Source organism: Phoenix dactylifera, chromosome 16 (genome assembly GCF_051530095.1).
Source record: "Phoenix dactylifera cultivar Ajwa chromosome 16, Ajwa_hap1_PhDact_Kaust_v1.1, whole genome shotgun sequence".
Classification (NCBI taxonomy): domain Eukaryota; kingdom Viridiplantae; phylum Streptophyta; class Magnoliopsida; order Arecales; family Arecaceae; genus Phoenix; species Phoenix dactylifera.
This window is the reverse complement of record NC_143205.1, coordinates 11,155,658-11,180,115: the sequence shown is the minus strand read 5'-3', so window position 1 is coordinate 11,180,115 and position 24,458 is coordinate 11,155,658. Positions and strand designations below refer to the sequence as shown.

Genomic DNA, 24,458 nt, shown 5'->3' with positions numbered 1-24,458 from the left:
AATTCATTAGTAATCACAAGATATACTCAATTGCTTTGAGCTCATCAAAATCAAATGGGGTTTTAATCAATCACTCCACAATTCCGCTAGCAGTGCGTAGATAAAATCTGACAAGGAGGGCGTCGAGTTAGATGTACCTTTTGCATTCCCAGAATTGTACTCCACATGGCGGAGTAGGTTGTTTCCCTTCCTCTTCAGCTTTCGGAGTCATTTTTTGACTTGTTAGGGGACTCGGGCTTCTCACGGACCCGATGACGCCCGCCGAAGTCGAGAGGATCTGGGAAGGCTTCATTGATCCGTAGCTCTTTCCGAGGTCAAGGGAGTTTGAGATCCTACGGTCAGACCTCGGGGCGCCCCAACCTTGGTCGAGGGATCTTGCGTCAGGTCGGCGGGTCTGAGGACGCTTTGCTGACCTGCGGTGCATCCCGAGGTCGAGGGAGTTTGGGACTCTACGGTCGACCCTCGGGGCATCCCGACCTTAGTCGAGGGATCGTTCGTCAGGTCGATGGGTCTGGGCACGCTCTATCGACCTGCGACGCTTCCCGAGGTCGAGGGAGTTTGGGACTCTACGGTCGACCCTCGGGGCATCCCGACCTTAGTCGAGGAATCGTTCGTCAGGTCGATGGGTCTGGGCACGCTCTATCGACCTGCGACGCTTCCCGAGGTCGAGGGAGTTTGGGACTCTACGGTCGACCCTCGGGGCATCCCGACCTTAGTCGAGGAATCGTTCGTCGGGTCGATGGGTCTGGGCACGCTCTATCGACCTGCGACGCTTCCCGAGGTCGAGGGAGTTTGGGACTCTACGGTCGACCCTCGGGGCATCCCGACCTTAGTCGAGGAATCGTTCGTCAGGTCGATGGGTCTGGGCATGCTCTATCGACCTGCGACGCTTCTCGAGGTCGAGGGAGTTTGGGACTCTACGGTCGACCCTCGGGGCATCCCGACCTTAGTCGAGGGATCTTGCGTCAAGTCGACGTTTCGTCGTCCTGCGATACTTTCCGAGGTCGAGGGAGTTTGGAGCTCTACGGTCGAGCCTCGAGGCATCCCGATTTTAGTCGAGGAATCTGAGGATCACAGACGACCCAACATTAGAGGAGAATTATAATCATTGAAATAGGCGAATCATTTGCGGAAAAGAGACTGAGTCCATAGTCCTGATTGTCTTTAACCCCTAGGGGTTTCATTGGTAGTACATTCGTAGATTCTCGGAGTTCCAGCTTCGCGGAATCAGAGTCCCCTCTAGGGACTTTAATTTGTATGCTCCGGGTCGCTGTACTCGGGCGATCTGGTACGGCCCTTCCCAATTTGGGGCGAGCTTTCCTTGCTCGGTTGGTTGAGAAGCCTCGGCTCTCCTGAGGACGAGGTCCCCTACTTTGAAGAGCTTGGGCTTGACTCTGGAGTTGTAGTATTGGGCCGTCCTCTGTTGGTATCTCGCCATACGGACCCGGGCGACCTCTCGTGTCTCTTCAACGAGGTCCAAGTTGCTCCTGAGCCGGGAGGAATTGGTGTCGGGGTCGTAATGCTCCACCCTTGAAGAAGGGAGGCCGATCTCGAGCGGGATGACGGCCTCAGTGCCGTATGCTAGGTTGAAGGGGGTCTCTTCCGTGGGTAGTCGGAACGTAGTCCGGTATGCCCAGAGGACGTTGTACAAGTCCTCGACCCACTGTCCTTTGGACCAATCAAGCCTAGCCTTGAGCCCCTGCAAAATAGTACGGTTAGTTACCTCAGTTTCCCTGTTTGTCTGGGGATGGGCAACCGAGGTGAAGCGGTGGTTAATGCCGAGCTCAGAGCAAAATTTCCTGAAGTGGACATTGTCGAACTGCCGACTATTGTCGGATATAAGGATACGGGGGAGTCCGAATCTGCAAATTATGGACTTCCACATGAAGTCCCGCATCTTTTGCTCGGTGATCCGGGCTACAGGTTCGGCTTCGACCCATTTGGTGAAGTAGTCGATGGAGACGACCAGAAACTTTCTTTGTCCGGTGGCCAGGGAAAAAGGCCCCAGAATGTCGATCCCCCATTGGGTGAACGGCCAGGGGGCAATAATGGAGGTCAGCAGGGCTGATGGTCGGCGCTGGATATTAGCGTTCCGTTGACACCGGTCGCACTTCCGGACGAAATCCGTCGCGTCTTTCTGGAGCGTGGGCCAATAGTATCCTTGCCGCAGGATCTTATGGGTTAATGCCCGACCCCCCAGGTGATTTTCACAGATTCCTTCATGGACCTCTCGGAGGGCATAGTCCGCCTCAGAGGGGCGGAGGCATCTGAGAAGAGGGGAAGTAAATGATCGACGATAAAGTCTGTTTTCGTACAAGACATACCGGGGAGCTTGGCGCTTGATTCGACGAGCTTCTGCCTCGTCATGGGGTAGGGTTCCGTCCTGAAGGTAGCAGACGAACCCGTCGATCCAGCTCGGTTCAAAGTCGATACACATGGTAGGTTCTGGCTCCTCCGTGCTGGGAGCCTGTAGGTACTCGAGCGTTGTCCCCTTGGGAAGCTCGCTCATGCGGGAGGTTGCCAGCTTGGACAACTGGTCTGCCCTGAGATTCTCCGCTCTGGAAATGTGCTGAATGTCAAAAGAGTTCAGAGTAGACGTGAATTCCCGCACCTTTTGGAGGTACTTCTGCATGGATGGCTCTTTTGCTTCGAAGTCTCCCTGGATCTGGCTTACCACCAGCTGGGAATCACTGAAGGCTCTTAAGTCTTCCACTTTCAGTTCTTTCGCCAGCTTGAGCCCGGCGATGAGAGCCTCGTACTCAGCCTCGTTGTTCGAGTCCGGGAACTCGAGGCGCAAGGCTTGCTCGGCCACCACTCCGTCTAGACTGGTGAGGATGAGTCCGGCCCCGCTACCCCCCGAAGTTGAAGACCCGTCCGAGTGCAGGACCCATGGTGGCCTTGGTGCTTCCTCCATGGATATGGACGGCAGCTCGGGGTCGTCCGGCAGGGTACACTCTACGATGAAATCAGCGAGTATTTGAGCTTTGATAGCCGGCCTGGGCCGATATTCGAGGTCAAATTCCCCGAGCTCGACCGCCCATTTGGCGATCCTTTCCGCACGATCCGACCTTTGCAATATTTGCTTCATGGGCTGGTCGGTCAGTATAGCTATTGTGTGGGCTTGGAAGTAAGGCCTGAGTCTCCGAGCCGAAATGATAAGAGCGAAGATGGTCTTCTCGAGCTTGGAGTATCGGGTCTCAGCATCCCTGAGAACCCGACTGATGTAGTAAACCGGCTTTTGGAGCTTGTCCTCTTCCCGGACGAGGACTGAGCTCACTGCAACTGGGGAGACGGCCAGGTATAAGTAAAGGACTTCGCCCCTCTGTGGCTTGGTGAGTAGCGGGGGAGAGGCCAGAAGGCTCCGGAGCTCCTCAAAGGCTCGCTGGCATTCTTCTGACCACCGGAAGTCCTTCGGCCGTTTAAGGCTCTTGAAGAATGGGAGGCAGCGTTCAGCTGATCGGGAGACAAACCTCCCCAAGGCGGCCGTTTAAGGCTCTCGGATTTTCTCAGGGTTGGCTTCAATTCCGCGCTGGGTCACTATGAGACCCAGGAACTTGCCCAAGGTGACTCCGAACGCGCACTTCGCCGGGTTGAGCTTCATTCGGTATCTCCTGAGCTTGGAGAACGTCTCGTTGAGGTCAGCTACGTGGTGTTCCGCCGCTCGGCTCTTCACCAGCATGTCATCCACGTAAACTTCCATATTTCGGCCGATCTGGTCTTTAAAAATTTGGCTGATCAGTCTCTGATAGGTGGCTCCAGCGTTCTTCAGGCCGAAGGGCATTACCTTGTAGCAGTAGGTGCCCTTGTCGGTGATGAAGGCCATCTTCTCCTCGTCCTCTGGCGCTATTCGGATTTGATTGTACCCTGAAAAAGCGTCCATAAAAGTTAGCAGTTGGTGTCCTGAGGTGGAATCGACGAGTTGGTCGATGCTTGGGAGGGGGAAGCTGTCTTTTGGGCAGGCCTTGTTCAGGTCGGTGTAGTCCACGCACATGCGCCACTTTCCGTTGGCCTTCTTTACGAGGACTACGTTGGCGAGCCAGTCCGGGTAGGAGACCTCCCGAATGAAGCCGGCTCCGAGGAGTTTGTCCACCTCCTCGGCTGCAGCTCGTTGTCGTTCCGGGGCGGCGCCCCTTTTCTTCTGCTTTACAGGTCTGCTGGTTGGCTTCACCTGGAGTCGATGGACCATGACCTCAGGGTCAATTTCCGGCACATCCGCGGGCGACCAGGCGAAGACGTCAGCGTTGTCCCGCAGGAAGCTGATGAGGTGATCCCTCTCGCGGGCGCCAAGGCCAGAGCCGACCTGCACAGTTAGCTCGGAAAAATTTTCTTGTAGTGGAACTTGAACAAGAAGCTCACCGGGCTCTACTTGCTTCTTCCAAAGGGTGTCCCTCGCATCGAGGGTTTCTATAGGTAGTGAGGGACCCGTTGGCTGAACCGGCACCTCGGTTGGCTGCCTTACTTTGTGGGCCGCCACGTAGCATTGCTTGGCAACCAGCTGATCTCCGCGGGCCTCGCCTACCCCTTGGCCGGTGGGGAACCGCATGAGCAAATGGCGGGTTGAAACCACGGCTCGAAGGGCGTTTAGCCCCGGCCGCCCAAGGATGGCGTTGTAGACCGAGGGCAGATGGACCACAAGGAAGTCCGTCCTCACAGTGCTCTCTCGGGGAGCGAGGCCAATTGTGACAAGGAAGCTAGCCTCACCTTCAACCGGGACCGAATCTCCTGTGAACCCAACCAGTGGGCCATTAATTTTTCGGAGATGTCCTTCCGACAACTCCATTTTTTGGTAGGCATGATAATACAAAATGTTGGCTGAACTTCCATTGTCAACTAGGACACGCTTTACATCAAACCTATTTACAATCATAGAGATGACCACAGCGTCATCATGAGGGGTCTCGACCCTTTCCAAGTTCTCGTCCGAGAACGAGATGACTTTATCAGCACGCGGGCGCTTTGGGGGTGCTTCCTGGGCGACTGCTCCTGCCGAGGCCCTTCCAATCATATTGATGGTGCCGGCGATAGGCCTGTTGTCGTCCGGATTTTCGGGCAGCACGGGGTTCTCCGCCGGCCTCCTTTCCTCACGTCGGTTCCTCACGAACTGGTTGAGTACTCCCCGACGGATGAGCGCTTCTATCTCGTCCCGGAGCTGGAAGCAATCCTCCGTGTCATGCCCATGGTCTCGATGGAAGCGACAGTACTTCCTGGAATTACGGGGGACCCCCGTGTCTCGCATGGGAGGCGGGGGTCGGAAGAAGTCCCGGCCCTCGATTTCCATCAGGATCTCGGCCCGGGGAGCATTGACAGGTGTGTAGTTCTCGTATCTCCCCGGGTATGTCCGAGGCCGTGGTGGAGACCTCGGTCGAGGAGGGGTCCTCTGCTGAGGTCGTCTCTGCTGCCGGGGAGGGCTCCTCAATCGGGGGAGATTCTTCTCTCGACGGGGAGATCGGCTCCTTTGTCGGCCGCGTTCCTCGCGGCGTTTCTTCTGCTTCTTTGAGGCGGGCTCAATTGCTCCCCGCCTGGAGGCGACCGCCTCCTCGGCCTTGGCATACTTCCGGGCTCGGGCCAACATTTCAGTGAAGTCGGCCGGGAAGCTCTTCTCGATGGAGAAGAGGAATCGGTAGGAGCGAACCCCAGTCTTCAGAGCCGACATGGCTATCGACTGGTCTAGCTCGCGAACTTCCCACGTGGCGGCGGTAAAGCGGTCCAGATACTCCTTGAGGGATTCCCCCTCCTTCTGTTTGATGTCCAAGAGGGAATCTGACGTCCGTCATTGACGTCGGCTGGCAGCAAAATTGGTGGCGAACTGCCTGCCGAGTTGCTCAAAGGAGGATACCGTGTTCGGCTTCAGTCCAGAAAACCAAAGCCGAGCGGTCCCTCGGAGGGTTGCTGGGAAGGCCTTGCAGAGTATGGCCTCCGAGGACCCTTGTAGAGCCATAAGGGCTCGATAACTCTCTAAATGGTCGAGGAGGTCGGTCATTCCGCTGTAGGGCTCTACTTGAGGCATTTTGAACCTCGCGGGGACCGGCTCATCCTCGATCTGGCAGGAAAAGGAGGACTTGGTAGTAAATTCGAAGTCTCCCTCCTGCCTTGCCTTCTTGCTGTGGAGCGCTGCAATTTTGCGCTCCAAATGCTCAACTTTCCTGTCGAGCTCCCCCACCCGTGGGATTGTCGCCGTAGTCTGCGCCGGCCCACGGTGGTCTGGGGCTGATACAGCCTCAGAAGGTTGGGGTCTTCTGTTGAAATCTTTCCCAGGTAGCTCTCTTTGGGGGGAAGTCCGCTCTTCATTGTTGGCTCTGGAGGAGCCATGCAAATTCTGGCCTGAGAGAACCGGGCCGTTGGGAAGAAATTCCGGCAGGACCTGGGCCTGCGGGGGAAGCGTTGGTAGGGCCTCCTCGCGCCGCAGGCCTTGAACGGCGGCGGCCAGGGCCTGGACTTGCTGTACCAGGGCATTAAACTGTTCCGGCTGGACCTGAGGAATCGGGTCAGCCGGAGTAGGCGAATTCTGGACGGAATGTCCAGGACTCTGTGGGGGACACCGGGAGATGTTGGAGGCTCCCTTGCTTCTCAACTTCATGATCGCTACTCGGGCCCTTCCTCTAGCGCCAACTGTTGCTGGAAATTGGACCCGGGGGCAATCTTCGGTTGAGGAGAGGGAGCGGCAGGTCCTCACAAGGGAGCGGCGATCCGTCGGCGAGCGGCGTCCTCCATTCGGGTGCCTGCAGACAAACCGGTGGCCGGGTTTTCCGGCGCCGGCCCTCCGACGCTCAAGTCAGATGGGGGGCAAAATGTATAAAGAGAAGAAGAACAGTATTTGTAGAGTGTGGAATTTTTTCCAACCCCCCTCTGAGGAGCAAAGGTCCCCTTTTATAGGAGGGTCGGTTTACCTGTGATGTGATGGGGCGAGGCCATTGTACGGCTCGGCATGTTGCTCAGATCGGCGCACGATCGAGTGAATTATTGCGTTGATGTCGGAGGTGAAGTCGTCGTATGATCCGAGCTGGCACGCAATCGGGCGAATTATTGCATTGGTATCGGGAGTAAGGCCGAGATCGGGAACTTATCATAGCTGATTGGACTCCGCTAGCCTGACTTGCCGTGGAGAGCTGTGAGTCCGTAGATAACAGGAGCCACGCGCATTAATTGTGGAGTAAGCCGGAGATCCGCATTGATTGTGGAGTAAGCCGGAGATCCGCATTAATTGTGGAGTAAGCCGGAGATCCGCATTAATTGTGGAGTAAGCCGGAGATCCGCATTAATTGTGGAGTGAACTAGAGGTTTGTAGGGGTCGTGCGCAATAAATGCCGGGGCAGTGGCAGGATATGGCCCTTGGCCGGACCTCGGAGGGGTATGGCCGTGGTAGGTGGCTGACAGGAGTAGACCTCGGGTGTCAGGAATCTTCTGGGTCGGGAGTTCTGAGGTCGAATATGTTGAGGTCGGACGTTCCGAGGTCGGACGCCGACTTCGGCTATCCAGGGTCGGCGATTGTGCGACTTCTTAGGGGTACTTGCATCACTGGGGGGGGGGGGATCTTATTCCCCCAACAGGTACCAAATAACCTACCACACATAGATATATATTGTTAACATATGTTCCTCTCAATTTCTAAACTGTCTTTTTTTTTTTTTTAATCTTCCAGACCATCCTGTAAAATAAAAAAAAGTGATAGATGACTATCTCAGAATACATGATGATTATGGCTCTGTTTGGGGGAGCTTTTGGAGGGCCAAAAAGCACTTTCTGGCCCTCCAAAAGTACTTTTAGATAAAAAAAGTGTGTTTGGTAAAATTTCCAAGAAGCTGTTTCAGCTTTTGCAGGAAGCTGAAAACAGCTTTTTCGCAGAAGCTCAATTTTGGAGCTTTCCGAAAACGTTGTTTTCAGCTTTGTCGGGAAGCTGCATTTTTGACCAAAACACCTCCATTTAAAAGTTTCTTTTTCCTCCCAAAAATCTCAATCCCACTGCCTCTTTCTCTCTCACCATCCCCCCTCTCTCTCTCTCCCTCTCTATCTCCTCCTCAATGCCGCCGGCCCTCCTACTTTTTTTTTTTTTTTTTGGGAGGCAGCCACCACGCCGGCCACCCGTGGCCGCGCTCCCCAGCCGCCGCTGCGGCCTGTCGCCCCGGCCGTTGCGACCCACCACACAGCAAAAAAAAAAAAGGAAGGGGAGGAAGGGGCCGCCAGGGCCCCCCTCCCCCGCGGTCGCCGCGACACGCCGTCCCGGCCCCCTCCCGAGCCCCCCCTCCCCCGCGGTCGCCACGACACGCCGTCCCGGCCCCCTCCCGAGCCCCCCCCCCCCCGCGGTCGCCGCGGCACGCCGTCCCGGCCCCCTCCCGCGCCCCCCCTCCCCCCGTGGTCGTCGGGGCCCGCTGTCCCGGCCCCCTCCCGAGCCCCCCCTCCCCCGCGGTCGCCGCGGCACGCCGTCCCGGCCCCCTCCCGAGCCCCCCTCCCCCCGCGGTCGCCGCGGCACGCCGTCCCGGCCCCCTCCCGAGCCCTCCTCCCCCCGCGGTCGTCGGGGCCGCCGTCCCGGCCCCCTCCCGAGCCCCCCCTCCCCCGCGGCCGTCGAGGCCCGCCGTCCCGGCCCCCTCCCGAGCCCCCTCCTCCCGCGGCCGCCGTGGCCCGCCATCCCGGCCCCCCTCCCGCGGCCGCCGCGGCCCGGCCCCCCTTCCGGCGCCGCCGGCTTCGCGGGAGAAGAAGAAAGGAGAAGAAAGAAAGAGAGGAAGGAAGGAGAAGAAGAGAAGAAAAAAGAAAAGAAAAAAAAAAGAAGAAAAGGAAAGAAAAAAAAGAAAAGGAAAGAAAAAGAAAAAAAAGAAAATAAATAAATAAATAAATATGTATATAATGAACGAATAAATAAATAAATAAAATAATAAATAAATATATTTCAATGAAATAAAATAATAAATAAATAAATAAATAAAAATATTAGTAATTATTTAACCAATTTTTTTACCTAGCTAGAAAATTTGTTAGAGAAATAAATGGTCATCAAAAGAGTAAAAAATTAATTTATACTAATAATTATAATATTTTATACATTTATTATTGTATTATACTATAAATATAATATAATATAATATTATGTTATGTTAAATAATTTAATATTATATTAAATTATTATCCTATAGTATACAATGTTTTAGTACTATATTATAATAATATTATGTTACATTACATTAATATTATACTATATCATATATTTATGTATTAATATATATTATATTTTATTATGCACTATTGTATAATACTAGTAATGTCCTTTATGGTCATTTTGTCATACAAAAGTACTTTCTCAGTTTGTTTACCAAACAAATGTTAAAGTGCCACAGCACTTTAGAAATGTAGTTACCAAACAGCAAACAGTTTTTTATAAAAGCTCTACTTCCAACAGCTCTACTTCCCACAGCTCTACTTCTAACAGATCTACTTCCAACAGCTCTACTTCCAACAGCTCCCCCAAACAGGGCCTATATATGCCTTTACATGAAGGTGGAATAGTGAATTATAATTATAAAGCATTGTTGTGCAGTATCCCTATCTTCTACCAATTTTGGACATACTTATAAATTTTTTATATTACTTAAGAGCTAAATATTTTTTTTTATTTTTTTTTGAAGTATATTGCTACTGGAGACGACCCCTCCCCCTCCCCCACTAGGTAAACGACAACCAAATGGCTCCCATCCCTTTGAATACACCGGTGGCTAGCATGTACACACTCCATCTCCATCACCCACCACGCATCTAATGAAGTCCAAGCAACTCGATTGAGTGTACAAGCAACCGTCGACCCAAGTGAAGGACAACAGTGACATCAGATAGACCAACCCTTCTCATGTGTTCCCCACTAAATCTCCACCGACTGACCAAAATCAAGACATATCTTAGATATCTATATCTATATAAATGGGGCTGACCTTAAGGCCCTTTCGCTCCACCAATCATTTGTTAGGATTCTCTGACTCAAGGTTTAATACTCTAAATGTTTTCACCTCTCTCTCTCTCTCTCTATATATATATGTATATATCCACAGAAATTTACGTAGAGGGCAGTAGAAAACAAGCAAATTTGGACGGTCTGATCTCCCTTGGCCTCATTTCTATCTTCCTCCTTGTGGGTGGTCTCTTCTTCTTTCCCTTTGTTCTCAGCCTCTCAGTGAGTGACTGGGGGGTGGGGAGGAGAAGGGAGAATCAACAGGTGCCAGTTTTTTCCTCTTTCTTTCAATCGGTCCACCGATTTCTTTGGAATGAGGAGCCCATCTATCTGTGGTATGAATGCTCTTATCCTTCTTTTGGTTTTGTTGATTGATTTATTTTTTAGAATCTATTTTTCTATTCCCCTATTAAAAGAATCTTTCCCCCCTCTGTAGCTGGATATGAGGGGTTTTATTGCTTCGATTTTCGCGCTATTAGTGTTAGCTAGAAGAGAATTTTGGGGTATAGATTTTTGGGTAGTTAAAAAGTTGCGATTTTGATGACTTGGATTGGGAGATTGGTGCTGCTTTAGGTTGATATGTTGTGCGGTAGTTGTTTCTGGAGGTGACTCTGAATTGGTCGCTCTGGGTCAGTGGAATGAAAGGTTTGAAGGTTTTTGGATTTGGGAGAATATTAGATTTTGAAAAAAAAAAAAAGCTTTGAAGAAGTAAAAAATTTCGACTGAAGTTTCTCATGAAGATCATATGGTGGAGTTCTCTAGTGGCTGTGGTGTATATGATTAGAATGAGGAATTTGGATGATGATTTGATTGATCGCTGATTGTTTGTTGCGTTTTGATTGAATTTATTTGGGGGAACCTTGATTTTATTGAGCCCATCATTTAAGAATGTTTCTTTAAGAGTCATGTTGACGTCTGGAATATTAGTGCAGCACATAAATTTGGTTTGAGAGATTCAAATGAGGGTTATTTACTGGTGCATATCCAGAAATTCTTTTACCAACAATGTCTCCTGAACACTAGAATCTAAAGATGAATCAGGATGATGAGTATGATCGTAAGTTTATTTCCCATGATGAGAGACACTTCCATATAATGCAATATGGAAATATGAGTTGTATAACTCAAAAATCCCCTTTAGTTTTCTTCCAAATGCTAGCCTTCCTCAGACCTAATTGCGTTAGGTACCCGTACTAGTGTTGGGTAGACATTGATACTATAATTGGACTTGGATGCACGTCTAAGTGTCTGATATGACAAGAGCAAAGAAACAAGATGCAAGGAAAAATACACAAAAAAAAAATCACTTTAACCATGTAGTAGATCGAGTTTTATATTGTAATGTAGAAAATACTAAAAGGCAGCATTTCTTCATTCATGGCCTATTGATTTGATTGATCTCTTTTTCTTATTCATTCGACCTGAGGATGAAAAAAGAGTCTCCATAAAAAGAAAAGGTTCTTTTATGCAATGCATAATGGGCGGGCCTCCTGTGGATTCGTCCAACTCAATGAATGAAGGGGAGAGTATGAGGAAGGCCAACTTTCTTTCTATATGAAGATGAAAAAAGGAAAAGGGTCAAACATTTCTTTCTTAAGAATATGACGGAATGAGGAAGAGCTCCTTATGTAGTATCACTTTACCACCATTTGAAATGCGCAAAACTTCGATTGGTGGAAGCCAGTCCATGAAGATTCTCCCCTCTCTTATGTGCAATTCCCATGTAATTGACAAGTACTTTATGGATGTTAATGCTAACTTACTAGTAATCAATCAGCTCATATCACCATCACAATGTAACTTTTTAAAAACAATTATTAGTATATTGGAAAAGGAGGTATATTAGTAAATTTGTGAAGCTTTGGAGACCATAAAAGTGGTCACAAATATGACTCATGAAATATAAGGTTGTTCATTTGCTGTTTGCATTTACAACTTAAGGGCACTTACATCAATTGTTGTTACAAAAGATGCTAGCATGGTGAATTATGTGTTTTTTTTGTTAAACTCTTACAGAATACTAAAACAATGGTAGTGGTTGGCTCATTATTATTACTGTTATTAAATACATGCTTCTTTCTAGGAATTGATGATTAGTTTGGGGACAAAATATGTATGCCATAACATTGTTTTGTTAATATATTAACCTTAAAAAAGCAATAAGAGCAATCAAAGCCTGATTCTAGTTATGTTAGGTATTGTTTGAGAGCCATGTCAAATTCGTTGTTTGAATAATCTCTCTGCACCATTTTTTTTTTATATCAACAATCCAAAATCTGATGTGAATCTAAAGTATCTGATGCATATCTTACTTAACTATACACGCCAACACAGATTTCCAAGATGCACTGAATTGGCCAGGTAAGACTGACATGAACATGGGTTCAATATAGATTTTTTCATGTTTAGTTCAGGATTGTGGTGTCATTACATCAAGATGATTGTTCATCTACCGTGATGGCTTTGACTACCATATTTACCATCTACTGTAAGAGTTTGACGAGTTCTGGATGCACTACATGATTCATATGTAATTGCATGCATCATAGTTATTCATGGCTCTAACCAACATAATTTTATAGGACTATGTGTGATTTCATTCACATGACTGATGTACTGAATGACCATGATTTCATTTTCTTAGCATATTTGAAATATTTGGTTGTTGCTTAACATTGAGACACTCTAAAATGTAAATACTCAAAATATTTGAACCATAATGAGCTCTGAGAGAAGATACAATCATGAAATCTCCATCTTCATTTTTAGGGTGTCAAGTTTGGCGAGGACTCATTTATCTGAGCCAACCAATTGAACCCAACCTCGGGCCTGACATATTGGGTTAGTTGGCTGTAGCTAACCCCACCCTACCAGCAAGTTGGGTCGGGTTCAGATCAAAGGCCCTTGACCTGTCGGGTCAGAGGCTTTTAACTAGAAACTCAGTATATATTAAATATATAATCAAATTTGAAATGCTTATATAAGCCATTATATATTGATCAAATGATTATAGGCTTTGGTTGGGAGGAGATGGCCACCACTACCTGATTTCTAAACAAATAGACCCTATTGGCTGCCTCCACCTCTTCTGCCTCCCCTTCTCTTCCTATGGCCACCCTCCACGCACCCCCCCCCCCCCCCTTCTTCCCATCCCCCCCCCCCCCCTCCCTCCCTCCCTCTCTCTCTCTCTCTCTCTCTCTCTCTCTCTCTCTCTCTCTCTCACCCTCCCTCCCACCTCTCCACTGGCCATTGCCACTCCTCTCCATAAGTCATTGGTTTAGCTTCTCTTTGGCTAGCTTATCTACTTCAGAGCTTCAAATGGGTCCCTTTAGAAGGTGGGATGGATGTATCCAAGTGCTTGAAGATGTCTCTTGAGATGGAGATGATGTAGCCTGAACTCTTGCAAAAAGGAAAGTTGCACTAGTTTTCTTCAGGATCTACTTTATAGCTGTTAAAACAGCAATAGTTTGCTTGATATTTCAGAGGTTCGCTGCTACCGGTTGTGGAAATATATTTAGAGCAGCAAAGGGAAGATAGAAAGAGGATTAAGGAAAAAAAATTAGAAAGACTAGAGAAGAGTAGATGGATAAGAGAAAAAGATGCAGATAGAAGATAGAACAAAAGAAGAAGGAGAATAGAGGAACAAATATCAATATAAGATTGGGGGGATGGGGGGCCATCCTGAAGCCTGTTATTCCACTCAAAATAACTCACATACAGTATCAATATTCACCAGCATCAGTGGCCAGAAGGCCTTATTTACAGACTAACTAGTTTCCTTTTCCATCTTAACTAGGACACTGTAAATTGGAAATAAATCTCAGTAATCAGTGACTGATACCCTCCAGCTGGCCACCTAACAATTTCCCACTTTGAATCTAACAGGATTCTCAAAATCTAAGCTAACTTCTATTGGGCACCCTAATTCTTAGTTTTTTGAGCATCAATTGCATCTTGATACAAGCCTTAAAATATGGAAAAGGAATCCTACTGCAAGTCATTCTTAGTTATTGCCCAAGATGCAGCACAAAAAAGTACAAAAATGTCTAAAATGAACAGTCCAAATTTATACATTTTTCTGCTAAAAATAGGAACCCCAGAAATTAAATGGGCCTGGTTGTTACATTGGTCATCCAGGCAGGTTCAAGTCAGGCATTCCTGACCAATGGGTTTGGGAGAGACCCATATGGATTTGTTATACGTTACTGACCCAACCCAACCTGGCCTATCAACACCCTTATTCATATGAGATTCCTCCAACCAAACCCAACCTGACCTATCAACACCCTTATTCATATGAGATTCCTCCAACCATTTGTAACTTTCATTTAACAAGTTGTCAAACTAACTCTTCCATTTATTGTATTTTCCTAATAATCTCCAGGCTTATACCTTTTTGTGCTTTGTCAGTTTTCTGTTTTTATCGTTCTTTTCACTATAGCTGCTACTATCATGTCTACTTTATTACTCATGACAATTATCTATTCTATTAATATCAGTAGTGATTGCTCATCATTTCAGTGAAATTGTTATGTTTATCATAAGTTGTAAGTTGGGTAAATATCTCTATTATGAAGTAGAATCAGACATTTAATGACCCATTAAATGGTGAAAGATGATAAAGGAATACACTTGTAGAGATGCCATGAAGCATACTTCTAAGATTAGTGCACTAGCCTGCACATAATACATGGTGGGTCACATACTTCCCACTAAAAGCGCCTTAAATGGGCATGCAATTTCTTTTTAAAAAAAAAATGTGAAATCTTGTCATTTACATGTCACTATTAGTGCACTAGCCTGCACATAATACATGGTGGGTCACATACTTCCAACTAAAAGCACCTTAAATGGGCATGCAATCACTATTATGTTGTTAGTCTTTCCTAAGACATTGTCAAATTTGGTTTCTTGAACTATATTAGATGTAAATATGTGAGTTTTTCTTTTTTTTCTTTTTTTTTGGAATCTGCGATGGATCACTAATGGCTCTATTTCTTGACTGCCTGAGTGATGATCCAAATGTCCATGGATGAAGCATTGAACTCTGATTGTAAGTTCAAATAAAGCAATTAATAATAGAATTTTACGTGGTGTTTATTTCTAATGATAAAACAGACACTCTTAGAAGCACTACTTTTGTTAGGAAATGCAGTTTTAATAAATTCTTGAAAAGATTTATGTTGGGATCATATTTCACTATACAAGGTTTATGCCTTATGTTTTAAGGTTTGCACTGGATGTCTCCCATCTTTAAGTTTGAATGCCTCATCCAATGGCAGAGCCATATTTTGCTTGTGGAGGGGCAAACCTTGCCCTTTATAAAATGCATAAAAATAATTTTCTTCAAAGCATTTCGAGTATTTCAAAGTTGTCTGATCAAAACAAGAATTAACAGGAAAGTATTAATGATAATGAAATGAGAAAAAGGAAGTCAGAAGTTACATAGAAAACTGCCATTGATCTTCTTCTTCCACCTATTCTTCTTTTGAATGAAAAATTAATACAAGTTCCTCTTCCGTTTCCTCTCCTTTTCCTTCTTGCATCATGTGCACTTTTATATTGGAAAGAAGATCCATTTGAGAAAGAAATTGATATAGGAATGAAGTGAGCTGGAGTCTAGGAAATTTCAAACAAGATGGGACTAATGGTTGTTGAGTAAGACAAAACTATTTAGTTAATCATAACCATCTACTCTAATATGGATGCTCATCATATTCATTGGCTTAGAAGATGTCTTATTGTTTATTTGAAGAAACAAATCAGGCAAATATTTGGAAACCACAGACATCACTTGTAACAGTATCTATAGTTACATTTGAGAGGTATTATCATAATTTCCAAAATGAGACCATATTTTCAAGGGACCAAGGGCAAAGGATTGGTTAGCTCTAGCTATCCTGTTAAAAATCTATACTTTAGACCAAGGGTTAAGGAACTCAAAAGTTCAGTATGTAAACACTTGATTTGTACTGAATTGAGGTTGTCTCTGTACAAAAGCCTCTATTTGGGGCTGAATCGAACGAACCGTATCAGGACCGCTCGAATCATCTCGATTCAAGTAGTTTGGGGCATACTGCCTTCCATTCGGCCTTGAACTGTTGGGTTCACCAGCAGTATGGCTCGAGAGCCTTATGTCTCTTGATTTCTCCCTTTTTTGCCTTATTGGCAGAGAAAACACGGAGGAAGAGAGCGCAGGTGGCATACGCCTAGATTCATCATTTTTCTGGAATAAAATGATTTGGCTTGAAAAATTTCCATATCCAGGGTATGTGTCTTCTTTCCTCTCTTTTTTATTTTCCAAAAGGAGAGCCCAAAATCATAGATTAGTTGATAAATTGAGGGAAAACTATGTCCAAATCTTGTCTAATATGATTTGATGCTTGGTTTCATGTTCGAGAGCAAGATTCCAAGATTCAATTAGAGGATTTTTGGGGATTTGGGTTGAACCCCAAAACCTACACCTAAAAACTATTTTAATTCAAAATTAACATGAGCAAAAAGTGTTTTCTTATGAAACATTATTTATTTCACCTAAAATAAAAAGGTTTATTTTACAACCCTACCAGATTAATTTTCTTTATCCATTATTTAATTTAAAAATTAATTTTCCGAAAATAATTTTAAAAATAATAAATATATGTAAAAGTCAGGAAATATTTTTGGAGCATGTTTGCACTTGTGATATGCACATGCTATCAAATTTTCACAAATAATGGGGTCGATTTGGACATGCTCAGGTTCCACCCAAGCCTAGGCCCAAACACTAAAAAATACACCTGAAATTGTCTCAGAATGTATCCATTAAGGTTGATTGTTTTATGATGTGTATAGGGCCAATCTACAAAATTCCTCAATTCAATTAAATTTAATTTTTGTAATTATTTAGAATTTTTAATATTTATTTTGAATTTATTTTGTAAAATAAGAAAAGATATAATTAAAAATCATATTAATGTGCTAGCTAATCATATGCTAATTTTGACTTGGATGATGTATTTTTTCAGTAAACTTTTTGTTGCCTTTTCAATTTTACAAGCAATTTTCAAGTACCTTGGTGGTTCCTATTTCACAATGATTAAAACTTGTGAGCGTGCCACATGCACAGAATATCATAAGTGATGCAAGTTCTTAATTTCGTTCGCCTTCTTTTTGTTGTTTTTTCATCAACAATGTCTTTGAAACTTTATGAATTCATGAATAACATATCTTAGATTTAGTTGTACATGCATTTATTGATTTGTACCATGACGAATTTGTGGTGCATAATTGATGAGAGTTGAAAATTTTAAATAATTACCCAAACAAATAATTCTCACAGAAGAGAAATGCTGCTCTATGTGTTTGCTAGATCTCAAGGGACCACAAAATTAACAGCTTCATATGCTATGAGTTACCAAAATGCATCCTTATAATTTAGATCAAGACTATAGATAATTGGATACTTTGGGTTTAAGGCCCCTTTGGTAAAGAAATAAGAAAAAATGGGAATGAGGAAAGTTATGACATGTGGCATCTTTTTGGTTGTCCAAAATCTTATGCCCAGATAGAATAGCTTGAGATGTTATTTGGTCGATTTTTCTTAAATAAGCTTAAAAATGGGATTTATATCTTTCTTTTTGTTTATATGTATTTTAGATTGTAAATTATGTGTTTTATGTGATGTATATGCATGTCTCTAATTTCCACATGCACGTATGACCATGGTTGGGATAGTTAACTCGATATCCAACATTCTTTCTTGCAAAAAATATAGCACAGATTAAAAAAAAAAGAACAAGATAGAAAATCTGAAAACCAGAGGTTCATTCCATCCCTTCTAATTAAAACGTCTCCAATATGTAATCTGTTCGTAAGTGCCAATCACACAAAAGTTTTAACTGTCTCTGGGCAACAACTTTTCCAAAGTAATGGAGCAACTGGGCAAATGACTCCCTCACCATGGTTCAAAGATCCATAGGAGTTGATTAAGAAGACCCTTGATGCAAACCATTTCCATAAAAGTTTGTCCTCATTGGCATTAGGCAGTGCCAGAGATACCACCTTTTACTGATTTAGTTTGTAATTCGTGCAAGTATAGGTTTCTATGATGAATGCTACCTTTTTGCCGATTAAGAAAATCTTTGAACTGGAAAAATAGATTTTAAAACAAAGGAAGAAAGCTAATATTTTGTGGAAATGGATGGATAAGTTAGATTCGGATGCTTAACAAAGAGTTTAATTTGGTAAGGTAGCAAACCAAGCAAAGATTGATTCATACAGAATATAATTTCCCCAATAACATAAGGAAAATCTGTTGATAAGTTAAAATATATTAATAGAACAGAAAATTAAGATAAATAGAACTAAAACAAACAAACTCCTTTACTCATTTTCTTCTTCTTGGATATTACTTGATGTTTTTATCATTTGAATTTATCCTCTCCATTCTTTAGTTTATCTTAGCTTAAAAATATCTGAACTTTTACATTGTAGATTTTTAAGGGGCTAACAGAGCATGCAACACAGGTACAAAGTTGACTTACAATTTTCTTGGATGGATACGAAAGCCCAGGTAATACTGAAGACACCCTAATTATAGTTTTGAACATATGCACATTCCCAACTATGATGATTGGAACAGCATGAATTGAAGTAGTTTTCCTTGATAATCTAATTTTTCTGAAAAAATAAATTAGTTATCTTTGGTGCATTATGCATGGTTCTAGCATAAAAATTTGGTATTAGTTTAGTAATTGTTGACAATGGCTTGTGAAGATAAATTTAAGTGAAAACCTTGGTCATCATTTTAAATTGCAAACTTAGAAAATGTGTTCCTAAATGATGCCGCGACCTAAGATTCAAACTTATTTGAAATTCAAGAAGCAAATAGCATATTAGTCACTTTAGCTGCAAAAGTAGTTATATGATTGAACCATCCTTAAACAAAGTATACAGTCATAGAGTGCTTAACTATTACCTTTAATAGTTACAAAACAACATTACTTCAAATATGATGGCACTGGTGTTGCTTCAATAATCACTAGATCCAAAAGCAATCACAAGACATGGAGTCCACTTCCTCTAGAAGGTCCACTACAGCCATCACTAGTCATTTTAACAAATGTTCTATTGAGGTTTTAAATACCATGCGATAAGGTCGTCCTAGTGTTTTCGTGGAATAGGATGCCCCAGTCTACCGATACTTGGGTTGGTGGATGTTCAATCCCATCGTGATCCATTTCTTGACTCGTCCTATCCGTATACTCAAGACAGTGCCCCATCCGAGCACTTTGGATGGTGGGATGCCTCACCGTCCCACTGGTATTTAAAACCTTGTGTTCTATAATAGTTGGATTGAACTACACAGCTAATTAAGTAATTTTAATATGAACAAAACAATTTTTATTTCATTAAAAATAAATGACCTTTAAGATGCAACACATAAATCAAGTTCATTGGAAAGTTCAACTGAAGTTTTGTTGGAACCATTTTATAGGGAAATGCCAAAATCAAAAGACTTTCAATAAGGAATGGGATACTATAAAAGGGATTAGAGCATATAATTGTAGAAAATAGTTTGAATAATTCACATAAGATTACATTTTCCTGCAAAGTTCACTCGTGCCCTTAATGCCACTTGTGTCCTTATTGCTAATGAAGATGACACCATATATATGCTCACTAATAATATTGAGCAAGCCACACATATCCTCAAGGTCTGCTTATGCCACCTAGCCAAGGTCTATTTCTGTTATCATAATAACTTATATGAGGCCAACCATACCACCAAGGAGTTCTGTCATTATTCTCATTGACAAATGATATAAAGCATGCCATGTGACAAGGTCCAAATATATCTATCAAGTATGATATTGTTCAAGATTAAATAGAAATTCATATATGATATCTTGAAAAACTCCAATGTGTAAACATGCCAATATAATGATATGTAGAGAAGTTCTAATCAGAACAGTTTCAGTTTAGGGCACATAATGCAAGTTTCAAAAATATCAACTTGAATCATATGATTTTTCAGATATTTTCAACTAGAAAATTAGAAATTGAATACCTAATTCAGAGTAACAGTGTCCAAAAAGTTTCCAGAAGAATTAATTGGGATCTTTCCATCCAATTACATGTTTCAAAAACTACATCAAATATTGACTGTAGAGTCCAAAATTTGGGTGAAATTCTGTGATTCACAAAAGACAGCTTGAGCTTTAAAGCATCATGAAAGCTCAAAATTGACTAAAAGGTTCAGAAAACATTCAAGAAACTACAAACTTGAGATTCCAAAATTTACTAGGTTTAGAGTTCAAAACAATACCATAGCTTGGAATTTACTACAAAATTCAAAAACATACAATCTGGCTCAAATTCAAGGTGTATGGTAAAGGCAATATAGAAGAAACCACAATTTGAAATTAGCTATGAGACTAGAATTTCAAGAACATAAACTTGAAAAATGACTACAAGGCTCAAAGCACCTACTAATATTAAAGCAAATACTAAATTCAAAAGCGTGGGAAAAGATTGCTTACCGATGCAAATGAAATCCACTAATCATCTCCTGGCTTTCCTCAACACCCCCCTCTCTTTTCCTCCTCCTCAGCTTACAATTGTTGCCCCTATTTATATGTATAATAGGCCAGTTACCTACGTAGGCTTCTTGGATAGTTTGGCTTCCATTTACCTAAGATAAGGAACTACCCTTGCATTTGATTTTGGATTTAGTGAAAGTACTCAAAAGTTCAAATTCCATTAGAATAAAAAGTCAGCTTCCCAACTCAAGAACAAAATACTGGATTCTAGGCTGAGGATAAAATAGTGGCATTTAAACAATGAGTTTTTTCTCGAATCTTAAGAGTTTGTGAATTCTGTTATATCCAAATATTGCTAAAACTTTAAGGTTCAGCAAGAAAAGTGGTATAACATTGCCTTTAAAGATTTTATCTAAAATGGTGTTAATCAACTCCTAACACTTCAGTGTCAGTGTAAGGTTCAGCAAGAAAAGTGGTATAATATTGCCTTTAAAGATTTTATCTAAAATGGTGTTGATCAACTCCTAACACTGCAGTGTAAGGATTCCTATTAGATGCTACACTTGCTCTTTTGATATATGTGGGTACTAAAAAGTTGTAGAAGATGCTGCATGTCCATCAATGAGCCACACACAAATACTTTAATGTATATAATATATAACATTATATATTGTATAATATATAAACATATTATACTAATATATATATATATATATATATATATATATATATATATATAGTATCAGTACCATACCATTCCAAGACAAAACCAGCACAGGGCTTGGTACCGGTATTTAAACCCTTGGATAAAACAACTCTGTTATTATGAATGATTGTGGTGTTCTGCTGCATTTTGAGTTCTAACAACCAAGTGTGGCACATTTCTTCTTAATAGTTGAAGTTTTAGGAAGCATAATTTAATGATAAACTATCTATTTTTCAGTATCATGTCTATCTGAATTGTTATTTCAAGATACAATAGTTAGTACCTCTTCTGGATATGAAGGTTCAAGAAAATTGGATATACATTGAAAGATGAAAAAGCTACCTAGGTACATCCAGGAATTGCACCACAAATTTCGTCAAAGAAAGAGCATAAACAAATAAGGTAGTCAAAAACTTATGCAATGGGTTTCATTGACATCGAGTGGTTTTATGAGTATTCTGGAAATCCAATAATTACATCTTTAGTTCATGCTATTTTCCTGCTGTGCCGCATTAAAATTTGTCAAAACTTCATAATTAGCAGCTGAGTTCACGTCTTCGTTGCAGATCTATAGCATCATCTGGAGACTTATCGTCTATATAAAGCATGAATCTCATTAGACTTTACGTAACCATATGGACCATGCCAGGGCATGTGGGACATTTAAGTTGGGTGATCAATTCACAAGTGATGTCACTGTTCGCTTAATAAATAGAGATGGGAGGCCTGAGTTGTTCCCTTGCCACCTGTTCATTTTAACAAAAAAGTGCAAGTTCTTTGCAAACTGGCTTTCTAAGCATCCTAGTTATCCAATTACTGAATCTAGTAACTGCATCGAAGTACACTGCCTAGGATCTGAGTATGATCACTATGTTAAGCTCTTGAAGCTTATCTACCTCCCCGAAGAGTTAGTTTCAGACTCATGGGATTCTGTAAAATCTGCCCTTGGTGTTCTCCAAGCTTCCATTGCTCTTCAATGCGAAACAATCACCAAGAGCTGCATCCGGTACTTGGAGGCTGTGCCATGGGATGAAAAGGAAGAGGAGGAAATTTTGAAAGTTGTTCCAACCTTAGGTCCAGAAGCCATGCCCATAGTGGCCCGGATGCAACCTGTCAACACCAATGCCACTAAGAATGTTTTCATCTCTGCAATTCGCTTTGCTACAACCATTGAAAGTTCATTTCCTCCATTCGCAGATGAACTGAAGACTTCTGCTCAGGAACAAGTAGAGTACATGCTTCTGGAAGATGAAGAGACTCCATTAATTGCACTCAATGAAGATGTGAAGTACGAGGCGAGATCAGGCCTTGCCAAGATGTTTACCACTTTAGAGAAGGGACTTAGTTTGCTGCCCTCGGAGTATGATCAGTCACCAGAGGTGGCAGAGCAGAGAGTCTTGCAGAACCTATTGGACCTTGAGTGGATGTGTAACATACTCCCAAAAATGGAAATGATGAAGGATTTTGTTTCCACCTGGGCTTGCATCTCTGATCATGTGCTTGCAATAGTCCAAGATGAGAAATTCAGCTCTGGCTTGTGGGCGGTCAAAGCAAAGCTGATAGAAGTGACAGGGAAGGCTTTGGATGCCATTGGGTATGGGAATGTGGTTCTTCCAGCACCATCCAGAGTCCAGTTCCTCAAGACATGGCTTCCTTATATTAGGAACTTGAAGCCCTTGCTGGATTCAAAGAATGCTGATGATGAAGCATTTCCTTACAAGATGGACGGCGATCTGTGCCAGAACATTGAAGGGGCTATTACCTCACTGGTGCTTGCCTTGCCATCGAGCGATCAAGCAGACATACTCATGGATTGGATGCAGAGAACCGAGCAGTTGAAATATCCTGATCTGAGTGAGGCATTCGAAGTATGGTGTTACCGGACCAAATCAGCAAAGCGGAGGTTGCTGGTGGGTTTCAATGGAATACACAATCCAACCATCACCTTCTGAAAAGTCCGTATCCTAATTTTGTATCAGTAGGTGATTTTGGTTGAATTGTCATTGTTGCAAGTTGCAGCAGATGATAGCCTTTCTTGTCTAAATCAATCATGGTTTTTTTTTTTCTTTCTATTTAATAGTTTAAGGTTAGTACTTCTGAATCTCTTCTAAAATTTGATTGCAAGATTCTTCAACTAAGCACAGATTTTGATAGGGGAACTAAGTGTTGCCTTCACCTCTGCTTTCTGAGGGTTGGCAAATAGACCTGTTTAATAAATGGGACGGGCTGGGGATTGGTGATTAAAGCCCAGTTTGATTTTTACCCCTCGCATTGTTTGTTTATATTTGATGTATTTATAAGCTTTGTTAAGAATTGTTACAATTGTTGTTGATAAACATGTTATAGGTTATTAGCAATATTTTAGTTATTCAAATTTAGCATTTTCTAAAATATTTTTAATCACTTTTAGTATTTAAAAAAAAAAAGGGGGTCTGGAAGCTTAAGGCCCAAGGGCTGGCCTTGTGCCTGGAAGGGAGGCCCATAGCCTGGGTGGCACCTGGGTCTAAGTACATTATGGTAACATTTGGGCAAAGCTCAGCTCGGTCCAAACCTTGAGCAGTTCTATTTAGCATACGAGGAAAATAGGTGTAACTTTCGTCATCACACCCGTCAAAAGTTTCCAAAATTTTTATTACTTGTTACATTTTTGTTGAAGAGATATTGGGATGTTTATAACAACTTACCATGTGTCAAAATGATGGTGTGCGCGTCCCTGGCAGGTAAAGCTGATCATGGGGTGGGCTTGGGCATAAAAAATATTAAATTTTGCATAGGCTCAGCCCAAACCTCAATTAAACATGCATAGAGTTTAAGCCCGAGGTCCAACCCATGATTACTTCTATTGGCAGGTCTGTGCAGGTGCGCGAACATGCCACCAGTATTAATATCCAAAGAGAAGAAAGGGTGACAGATTGATAATGTGGGTCTTGATGTCTTGAACTTTAAGAACTTTCACTGCTGTAATATTATCTGCCAAAAAAAGACAGAGATAGGTTATAGTAGGGGCTACGATTCTACTTTAGGAACTATAGATAAACTAGGATAATTAAAACAAGGTAAAGATACAGAAATAAAGTAAAGATAAAGATAAGTATAGAAATAAAGTAAAGATAAAGATAATAACATATGTTTGATTAGCCATAATGTCATTTCCTAGAGTTACATCCAACTGTTTATACATGGTATTATAACCGGTTTTGTAGCCGTCCATCTCTAGTACTGACACATGTCCACATCTAGTCTTTCAATTTTTTGGCGGGTTTAGTAATTAGGGTTGACTACCTTCTACTCCATGTTT

At 43.0% G+C, this 24,458-nt stretch overlaps 1 pseudogene across 3 annotated transcripts; it reads left to right on the top strand.

The window, feature by feature from the left end:
• Positions 1 to 9,904: 9,904 nt before the first annotated feature.
• LOC103695508 (BTB/POZ domain-containing protein At3g05675 pseudogene) lies at positions 9,905 to 23,422 on the top strand (annotated as a pseudogene). 3 transcript variants are annotated; one of them, XR_015973944.2, is made up of 3 exons: positions 9,905 to 10,266; positions 18,440 to 18,485; positions 21,727 to 23,422. The product of XR_015973944.2 is annotated as a BTB/POZ domain-containing protein At3g05675 pseudogene, transcript variant X1 (transcript). The 3 variants fall into 3 exon arrangements; XR_015973946.2 differs by having other exon boundaries at positions 10,042 to 10,266; positions 18,407 to 18,485; XR_015973945.2 differs by having other exon boundaries at positions 10,043 to 10,266; positions 21,461 to 23,422.
• The last annotated feature ends 1,036 nt before the right edge of the window (positions 23,423 to 24,458 follow it).